The following is an 11,018-nucleotide window of genomic DNA, read 5'->3' as shown; positions in this document are numbered from 1 at the left end:
ACTCCTCAAAGTCCATTATCTTCCAATCTTCAGCTATGGGGGGCTATCAACAGACCCAGACACTCTCTGTATCTCAAGTTGCTCCCCAAATCACTGCAGCTGAGGCTGAGGCTGGCCTGGAACTCCTGAAGCTCTCCAATCCTCCATTTCCCAAACACTAAGATTAGAAGCCTCGTTACCATTGAGAACAAGATGCCACTTGGAGTTCAGCACCAATGTTACCGTTAAAAGTAAATAGAGACACAAGAGATTTATTTGTGGGGGAGAGATTAAGGCCTGAGTGGGACATGAGTTAGAGAAAGACAGAGAGACGTTGGGAGAGAGAGAGAGAGAGAGAGAGAGAGAGAGAGAGAGAGAGAGAGGGAGAGAGAAGGGGGCAAGTGGGGGGGGTGCCCCCTTAGGGAGAAGGCAGAGAGGGGGAAGCCAAGAAAGTGAGAGTGCAAGAGAGACAAGATGGCAGGTTGGCCTTTTTGTATCTGCGGTGTGCTGCGCAGCTGAAGGGCGTCTGACACACACGTGGAACTGGCAGGTAATGATGTCACAGACTGCTAAACAAGCTGGAAGCAGGCTAGTGGAGATGCTTGTATGCTAGCTTTCCTCCCTTTTCCTATAATTAAAAAAAAATGGGGAGCTAGGAAGGGGTGGAGGGTTGGAAATGAGAGTGTTGGAGTGCTTCCCATGCAAGGCAAGTAAAAGTATATAAATGTAGGTCATTGGGAGCAGCTCTTGGCCGCCATGCAAGGTGTGTGTGTGTGTGTGGAGAGGGAGAGAGAGAGAGAGAGAGATGGAGAAAAGAAGAAGAAGAAGAAAAAGAAGAAGAGTGGGAGGAGGAGGAGGAGGAACAAAATGTCCAGGATTATATGAAGAAGGAAGAGCTCCTGCCCTGCCCTGGAAAATTCCGGGTAGATAGAGGGAGGGCAGGGTATGCCAGCCAGCTGCGTCCGGGAGCAGATGGGGACCAAGGAATGCTGGGAGAACCTAGAGCTGTTTGTTCTGGGCTGAAGTGCACCAAGCCTGATTTTGATTTTCAAACTTTGATCTCAGACAGATCACATTCCCAAAAACGGAAGCCAGTGAATGAACTACCCTCCCCTTCCCCACCCTGTGTCATGGGCACACAGGGGGAGGGCTGGGCAGCTGACTGGCAACCCATTTAGGTTGCAAGCATCAGGAATTCAGACTCACTTGATAAACCCAATAGCCCACTGGGGAGAAGTCTGACTCTTTCTCTTTAAATCAGAAGTGGCTAAGGAGACACCAGTGTGCGTGTCCCACCCAGGTGCCACAGAGGCAGGACCCCTCTGCTAAGCAGGATTCCTCTGGAATTTTCCAAGCTTCAAGCCTGCATAAGGAGAGGTGAAATGTTGCTGATGGAAACAGAGTTGGGGAAAAACAAGTGGCTGAGGAGGAAAAGGCTGAGTCAGGGCCTGCTGTGCTCCACCAGCAGCTGAAAGAGGAAGCCTGATCTCAACAGCATCTACTCATAGCTGGAAGATCAGGTGCAGCGCATGCTTCTGATCCTAGCATTTGGGAGACAGAGACTAGTGGATCTCTTGTGAGTTCAAGGCCAGTCTGGTCTATAAAGTGAATTCTAGGGCAACCAGGGCTGTCTCAAAAAACAACAAAAAACAATGACAACAATAACAACAACAACAGAAATTAGTCTCATGTTTCTTCAGTTTAAATCCTTTGTTTTATTATTTAAAAAAACAAGTATGTGTGTGTGTGTGTGTGTGTGAGAGAGAGAGAGAGAGAGAGAGAGAGAGAGAGAGAGAGAGAGAGAGAGAGAGAGAGAGAGAGAGAGAGACTGAGTGTGGGTATGTGCCTGTGAGTTGCCTGCAGAGGCCAGAGGAGGGTGTAAGATTCCCGGAGCTGGAGCTGCAGGTGGAGGTAACCTGCCTGATATGGTGCTGGGAGCCACACACAAACGGTCCTCGGCAAGAGCAGCACCTGTTCTTAACTGCTGAGCCATCTCTCCAGCCCTTAGTTTCTGTCCTCTAGCTATGAAAGGCAGAAGTGTGTAAAGTGGTGAAACCGGGGCTCTGTGCTGCTTTCAAAAATAGAGGGAAAGGAACACAGGAAAGTAAATGAGTTTATAGAAAGCACGCACAGGCAGAGTGAGGGTGTGCGCTACAAAAAGTGCTGGTTCTTGCAACGTTATCTTCCACTCCTCTTCAAAAGGGCCCACAGTTTTTCAGCAGCTAAAACAGAAATTAGCCAATTATACTTTCATAAGCTTAGAACGGTTTTTATATTTGTAAAAACTCGAGAAAAAGCTTTTAAAAAATCAAAAGCAGAGGGGGCTGGAGCGATGGCTCAGCAGTTACGAGCACCATCTGTTCTTCCAAAGGACCAGGGTTCAATTCCCAGCAACCACAGGCAGCTCGCAGCCATTAGTAACTCCATTTCCAGGGGATCCGACAGCCTCCTCTGGCTTTTTTGGGCACCAGACACAGACATGTATACAGATAAAACGTAAAATGTAAACAGATACAACATAAAATAATCATTTTTTTAATTAAAAGAAGAATTGTGGAGTACGGAAATTATGAACCACAAGTAAAGTTTTGCTGGAAACTAGCCACGTGGTCAGGTTCACGTCACCCACATGTGTTCTTTTATGCTTTGCCTGTTGCTGCAGTAGAGTTTAGCTTCAACGGATATCACATGCTTTTCAGAGCCTAAAACAGTCTTGATCTGGATCTTTAAAGAAGACTTTTGCTGGGCTGGCAATGTAGCTCCGTTGGTCAACTCCTTGCCTAGCCATTGCACCAAACCCTAGGTTTAATACCCAGGCACCTGACTGTAAACTCTGCCCTTGGAAGGTAGAGGTAGGAGGGGGTAGGAGCTCAAGGTCCTGCTTGGCTGCACAGTGTCTGTGAGGCTAGCCTGGGCTGCACAGTGTCTGTGAGGCTAGCCTGGGCTGCACAGTGTCTGTGAGGCTAGCCTGGGCTGCACAGTGACTGTGAGGCTAGCCTGGGCTGCACAGTGTCTGTGAGGCTAGCCTGGGCTGCACAGTGACTGTGAGGCTAGCCTGGGCTGCACAGTGACTGTGAGGCTAGCCTGGGCTGCACAGTGACTGTGAGGCTAGCCTGGGCTGCACAGTGACTGTGAGGCTAGCCTGGGCTGCACAGTGTCTGTGAGGCTAGCCTGGGCTGCACAGTGACTGTGAGGCTAGCCTGGGCTGCACAGTGTCTGTGAGGCTAGCCTGGGCTGCACAGTGACTGTGAGGCTAGCCTGGGCTGCACAGTGTCTGTGAGGCTAGCCTGGGCTGCACAGTGTCTGTGAGGCTAGCCTGGGCTGCACAGTGACTGTGAGGCTAGCCTGGGCTACACAGTGTCTGTGAGGCTAGCCTGGGCTGCACAGTGACTGTGAGGCTAGCCTGGGCTGCACAGTGACTGCGAGGCTAGCCTGGGCTGCACAGTGACTGTGAGGCTAGCCTGGGCTGCACAGTGACTGTGAGGCTAGCCTGGGCTGCACGAAACTCTGCTCTAAAAACAGCAAGTATTACTTAATGTGTGGTGAATCTTGACTTGTTCTAGGTGAAGCGCTTGCTTAGGGTGAGCTGATTAAAATAGTCTGTAATGAGGACGCGTAAATAAATAACTGAAAAGCTACATTGCTTGTTACATCAAACGCCATCCCTGTGGTGTGGGCACCTGCTTCAGGTGCCAGCCATCTTGGCTGCTCTGCAGGGATGGACTGCAACGCGGAGCCGTGAAATCAGTAAGCATTTTCTCCCTCAGGTGGCTGTTTGTTGGGACATTTGGTCACAGAGCCAGGAAACAGAGTTAAGACGGTGGTGCATGCGTGCAAACCTTGCATCTGGGAGGCTGGGGCAGGAGAATCATCAGGAGTTTAGCCTGAGTGATGTAGTGAGAGATACTGTATCAAACCAAACAAAAGTAGGTGTGTGGGGTGGAGCTGGGTCGAGTTATTGTGCAGGATTATCTAAACAGATGATGGTGGCGTATTATAACACGGACAATGATGGTGACAAAGACAGGAGGGTCAGGGGGGAAGAAAAAAGCAGTCTTAGGAAGTTAGACACATACGAGCATAGTTTGGCCCAGCTTTAGACTCCTGCAACATGGACAGAAGACCTTCTCCCTCACCGAGGTGTGTGTAGTAATGAGGTAACCTCAGGAGGCTTTTGGTCTATGGTTGGTGTGTGACAAATGAGTGTCACAGTTCTTTGTTTGCTAATTTTTAAATTTTTGGGGGTTTTTGTGTGTGCATGTGTGTATATGTGTGTGTATGTGTGTATATGTGTGTGTGTATATGTGTGTGTGTATATGTGTGTGTGTATCTATGTGTGTGTGTGTCTGTGTGTGTGTGTCTATGTGTGTGTCTATGTGTGTCTATGTGTGTGTGTGTGTGTGTGTGTGTGTGTGTGTGAGAGAGAGAGAGAGAGAGCTGGAGCTGCAGGCAGTTATGGGATGCCAACACTGATGCTGGGAGTCAAACTTTGCCCTTAGCAATGGCACTAAGTGCTCTTAGCCATGCGTCCATCTCTCTGCCCGTACGCATTTGATTGTTGAGATCAAATCTCACATATGTCAAGCTGTCCTCAAACTCACCATGCTCCTAGCCTCTGAGCCATCTCTCCAGGCCCCAATTATTTGGTTTTCAAGATAGGGTTTCTCTATGCAGACCTGACTATCTGAGAACTCACTCTCTGTAGACCAGGCTGGCCTTGAACCCAGAGATCTGCCTGCCTCTGCCTCCTGAGTGCTGGGATTAAAAGAGTGCACCACCACGACCACCACCACCACCACCACCACCACCACGACCACCACCACGACCAGACCCTTCCTTTGCTTCCTTTGTTTATAATAAACATGACACTACTCTAAACTTGGTTATTGCATTGAAACTTCCCAAAGTACATGAACCTCTTGGCATCTGAGACTCTCCAAGAGCGAGGCTTGATCTTTACGTGCCGTGCCTGCTGTGTGCAAGCTCTGCAGAGTGTAGCCTTCCTAACGTTCAGCACTTACACAAGGAGTTCACAGGCAAAGCCATGGCATACTTCAATCACAGCAAAGCAAAAGGAAAAAAAAAACATCCAAACAAAACCCAGGATGAATCTCAAACACATTAAACCAAGTGTTACATAACTAACCTAGAAGAAAAAGAGCTGCAGCTCCAACAGCCTCAGGCAATTTCTAGTTTTCATCCTAATTTGGAACTTGTGAAATTCTTCCTCTTTTTTTTTTTTTTAAAGTGGTAATAAGGCTGTTTGGGTTTGCTGACATCCTGTTTCCTAATAATTGGTCCTTCTGATTCAAACGCTGGATCAACAGTCAGCGCTGTGACTTAGGGACAGAAAGCCAAGGGGAAAGTGTCCGCACTAAACAAACCCCTGTGTCTTGGGGCAGCTCTTCTGCTCCCAATCCGGGGTTCTTATTTTCAGTTCCCAAAACAACAGAGGCCTTAGGAGGTGCGAACTACCTTATGTTTATGCATGCAGCCCCGGGGAAGATAGAACTTCAGGTGCCTTTTGTTAAGATTTGGCTGAAGAAAACTATTCACCTTGAGGTAGTAAAGGCAGGTAAAACCTGAACTCCAACCTCCTGTGCTGGTTCTCTGACCTCCACAGGGCTTTGTTGCTTGTATGCACATGCGCAAATAAATACATAAAGATAAAACGTACGAATGTATTTTTTTTAAAGGAGACAAAGAAAATATTCATCCGAAGTTACTAAAGGACCAGGCTGGGGAAGGTGGCTCAGTGGCTAAGCATGCTTGCTCTGACAGTCTGAGGTCCTTAGTTCAAATCCCCAACACCCCTGTAAAAGCCTTCTCATGGCTTGAGTGTACCTGCAACTCCCTAAGTTTGGTTGGTGGTAGAGACAGGAGGTTTGCTGGGGCGTGCTGGCCACCAGCCTAACTCCAGGTTCAGTGACAGACCCTGTCTCAAGGGAATAGTGTGGAGACTGAGAGCAAGGAATCTCATATCTGCTGGCTTCCTCATGCAGACACACACACACACACACACACACACACACACACACACACTGGAGGGGGAAAACACACTGGGTCTCCCTGCCCCCATCTCAACCTCAGACCTAAAGAAACCTCCATTCTATATTAATTTACAGTGGTGCACTTGACATGGCTTTATTGGTATATCTTTCTTATGCATTTGACCAATCAAAATGATAATTTAGACAAACTGGGGATGGCAGAGAGCATTATCCAGCAATATCTCATTACTATGCAAAAAAAAAATCAGATATTCACAGCAACCGTCTCATCTATTTATTGTTTGGTTACTCATCTGGAAATTTTAATACTTTCTTCAGGGGCAGGGGCTGGCAATAAAAAAATAGACCTATATATCAAACCTTTAACATGGAGCCATCATTGTGTGCCATAATACAGATGGAGTGGCTATCAGCAAGCTTTACTGTATTGGTTTATTTCCTTCAGCAGGGAGTGTGGATTTAAATGGGATGAAGCCATCGAGGAGACTTAAAGCTAGAGAGGCCCTTGGAACCTCCCAGGTCCTTTGCAGGCAGAGAGCCAGCTACTGTTGGCCTCCCCAGAACCCTGATACCCACCGTGTATCGGAGAAGCTTGAGAAGGGCTGGTGAAGGACATGGAACTGGGTCACTAGGGAATGGGAGGTTGAGGGGCTGTGGAGATGGCTCAGCAGTTAAGAGTCCCGGCCACTGTAACTGGAAAGAGGACCCAGGTTCAATTCCCAGCACCCCCGTGGCAGCTCACAACTGCCTGTAACTCCAGCTGCACGGACTCCAACACCCTCACACAGACATACATGCAGGCAAAATACCAATGCACATGAAATAAAAAAAATAAATGATTACAGAGAGAGGAGAGAGAGAGAGAGAGAGAGAGAGAGAGAGAGAGAGATTGAGCTCTGCGCTTTGAGAGCACTGTCTTTCCTACGCCTGTGTTCCTGAGTTGCAGTTCTCTCCCAGACACAAGGTTGCTGCACGCCTGGCACTGTCTTAATTACTTCATAATTACTTATTTAATCTCCATCGGAAGCTCTTGAATTAGTGCTGGTAGGATCCCATTCTGTGGATAGGGAAACAGAGGCACAGAGCAATTACACACTTTGCCCAGTTAGCACAAGATTTTTTCTCCTTTAAAAAAATATTTTATTTAATTTATGTGTGCTGGTGTGAGGGTGTCATATCTTGGAGTCAAAGACAGTTGTGAGCTGCCATGTGGGTGCTGGGAATTGAACCCGGGTCCTTTGGAAGAGCAGGCAGTGCTCTTAACCACCAAGCCATTTCTCCAGCCCCAAGATTTTTTTTTTAACTGATTGATTTATTGTGTGTGGCTGTGTCCATGGAGTGGCACGCGTGTGTGGAGGCCAGAGGACAGTCTTTCAGGAGTCTGCTCGCTCCTTCTACCTTGTAGCAAGGTCTGTCTCGACATTTCTGGCGCTGTGTAATGAACTCCAGGGTCTGTCCTGGGGACCCTCCTCGTAGATGATCCTATGTTGTGTCTAGCTGTCAACTGAGACTTAACACAAAGCTAAGGTCACCCCACACACACACACACAATAGAACAGCTGCCCCTCAGCGGCAAACACAGAGCAACAGCGGAAGCGCAGGCACTTAGTTCTCTTGGCGCCGCTCTGTGTGAAACAGGAAGCAGGTATGGGGCGTCAGAGGTGTGACGATTCCACTACACAAATGACACTCTGGGACAGGTGAGGCGTAGGAACAGAGATCAGATCGGTGGTTCTCCAAAGCTGGGAGTGCGGACAGGGACAGGCTCCCACAAGGGTGCAGGAAAGCGTTCTGAGGTGGCAGGCAGCATCTAGATCTTGACTGTGGTGGTTACTTAGCTGTATGCGTTTACAACACACACCTTCTCAATTGTGTATGCAAAATTAGTTGAGTTTTGCTCTATGTAAGCTGTGCTCCACTAAAGCCATGTTTGAAACATAATCCTTTCAGCGGGCTCTCATGGCCCTTGAGGCAAATGACTCTGAGCCAATATTCACTCCTCAGCTGAACCCAAGCTTTCTTTGATTTCATCCCTGTCTCTCTGTCTCTCTGTCTCTGTCTCTGTCTCTGTCTCTGTCTCTTTTTCTGTCTCTCTCTGTCTCTCTCTGTCTCTCTCTGTCTCTGTCTCTCTCTGTCTCTCTCTGTCTCTCTCTCTCTCTCTCTCTCTCTCTCTCTCTCTCTCTCTCTCTCTCTCTCTCTCTGTCTCTCTTGGAGGCTGTTGTGTATGTGGCCTGATTGGGCATATCTTAGGGTTCCCATCTCCTTTAAGTCTGTATTGACTATTGTGAGTGCGAAGGAATGCACTGTCTCAATTAACGTCTCCCAAACAGGCCTTGGCCTCGTTTGCAAATTGGAGAGGAGGCACAGTGGAGGGACTGCCCTGAGAGCTCTATAGTCCTACATCGGTGGCTGGGACACGTGGCCTTCGTACGTGTCCCTCCTTGTAGATAATAAAGGAGGCACATAGCAAGGCATTGCATGGAAAGCAGCTGGTGAGGGCGGCGAGAGTTCCGATGCATTCAGACCCCCAGGTATTACATCAGACTCTGGGGGCTGGGAGATGCTGAGTGGAAAGGCTGGTTCTCAGGAACAGTGGAGTTTATGTAATAACAGCTGACTGGGCCACTGGGGAAGACGGACTGTACTAGCTTCTCTTCCAAGGGGAACGCTGACTTTCTTTTTTCTTTCTTTTTACATTATTTATGTGTGATGTATGATGTGCATGTGTGAGTGAGTGTAGAGGTACGTGTGTCATGGTGTTCATGTGGAGGTCAGTTGAGCCTCTCCTTCTGCTGTGTGGGCCCTGGGGTTTGAACTCGGGTCATCAGGCTTGAGAACAAAGCAGCTTTTACCACTGAGATCTCTTTCTGGCCCCTACTTCTCTGTATTTTGAACATTTCTTCCTACTTTGAAAACATCCTGGAATAACACCATACTACTTCCAATCCTCTATGCACTTGGTGGTTTTGTTTTTTTGTTTTTTGTTTTTTTCAAGACAAGGTTTCTCTGTGTTAGCCTTGGCTGTCCTAGATTCACTTTGTAGACCAGGCTGGCCTCAAACTCACAGAGATCCTCCTGCCTCTACCTCCCGAGTGCTGGGATTAAAGGTGCATGCCACCATGAGTGGGCTTGGTAATTGTTTTTATTGGTAAAGTCTTTTCCATGTCACCTAGGCTGCCTTTAAAATCATTATGTAGCTAAGAAAGATTTTGAATTCCTGATCTTCCCGGCCCTGGAGTTACACAGGTGTGTCCTGCTGCACACCTGTGTGTCCTGCTGCACACCTGTGTCTGTGCAGCGCTGCAGAGCAAACCCAGAGCCCTGTGGGTGCTGGGCAAGCTCTCTACCAACTGAGCTCTTATTGAGAATTAACTGTCCAATGAAGAGGATGTCACTTTCCATTTGCTATGTTAAGTCCCATTACCAAAGCCAATTAAGGGAGGCCAGGGCTTATCTTTACACTGCTAGGTAATAGTTCATTACTGAGGGAAGTCAGGGCAGGGACCACAAGCACAGAGTGTGAAAGCAGGCTGCTTACTGGCTTGCTTCTCATAGCTTGTCCCACCTGCCTAGGGATGGCACCACCTACAGTTGACCGGACCCTCCCACATCAAACATCAGTCAAGAAAACGGACACACCCACAGGACAATCTGACCTGGTTGAGGTTTTCTCTCCCCAGGTGTGTGAGGTTGACAACCAAGCTTAGCCATCACAGTGGAGTTTATAAAACGGCTTGCCCAGATCCCAGAGCCACTGACTACATTCCTCCTTTGTTTCAGTGGCTCTGTTCACGTCGTTTTGTGTCAGATTCTGGTTTCCCGAGGGCAGGGTTTGCATCTGCCTTAGCTTTAGACCCACAGTAGTAAAGGACGGTGGCTACAAAGAGCAAAAGTCCCTGCAAATGTTGAGCGTTCCCCTTGTACTAATGGTGCATACCAAGGAGGAACAATTAGCAAGATCGTTCATCAAGGTCTCTGTTTAATTGTTAAAGCTAATTGGCTATTAAGGTAAGGCCAGCCTTGTTTCCCACACTGCCAAAGGATTTCTCCTTCCGTTCTGTACTTTCCACAACTTACAGTAATTTAGATATGAAAATAACATTTCCTGGCAATTTTAGACATCAGAAAACTTTAGAACCACTGCCAAGTGGAAAGTAGAGACGGCCAGGTGAGCACTTAGCATCCGGGCATCCATTCTCTCTGCTGTTGACATGGAGGTGCTCTGCCCAGCTGCGTTCTGTTCTGCGCTTTCTCCCCAATGAGAGAGTGTAATCCTGACTTGGGCGGTAAGATAAACCACGTCTCCTTTAAGTTGCTTTTTACCACGATCCAGAATCACAGTAACAGAGACGAAACTGGGACATCAATTCTTTCCTATAGCTGCCTGGCATTCATTTGTCTTCATGTCACTGTTTGTACTTTCAAATTTTATCTCCTGTTTCCAACTCCCTGGAGCTTGAATTTGGCTTCTCTCAGCACAGCTTCTGGAAATACTGAAATGCTTTGTTCGAAGCTGCAACACAGAGACCGAGAGCCTGGACTGGGGCTGTTCTGGAACTCTCTCCATTGGTGGAGCCAACAGGCAGGAAGCGTTTTCACCTGAAGGCTGCCTACCTCCCCTTGGCTGGGCTTTGGGTCCAGAGAGTGAGAACAGCATCCTGACTGGTGCCACAGGAGCTGTGAGCTTGATGCTGGGCCTGGCCCTAAGTGGCTGCGCCAGCCCCCTATTCCTTGGCTGGGAGCCTGGGGTCCGTAAAGGTCCCTGTATGCTCACAGTACAACCCTGAATCCATATGCATGGTTTAGCTCTTAATTACATCCATTGATGTCGGAAAAACACTCGGTCCAAGGAAGAGACCAAAGGGACTTTGGGCTCTCGGAGTTGCCAAACTGGCAGGTTTTTTATATCGGAGCCGCTGGAGAGATGCTCACAGGCCAGATGGTAAGGCACTACATACTTTCCCAGGGAGGATGGCCCTGAGACACATTGCTTATGGAAAGCTTGAAGCCACTGCCACCCTGAGGTGC

Source organism: Acomys minous (assembly GCF_964271855.1).
Source record: "Acomys minous genome assembly, chromosome: 5".
Lineage (NCBI taxonomy): Eukaryota > Metazoa > Chordata > Mammalia > Rodentia > Muridae > Acomys > Acomys minous.
The sequence above is the reverse complement of the archived record's forward strand: the minus strand, read 5'-3'. Positions refer to the sequence as shown.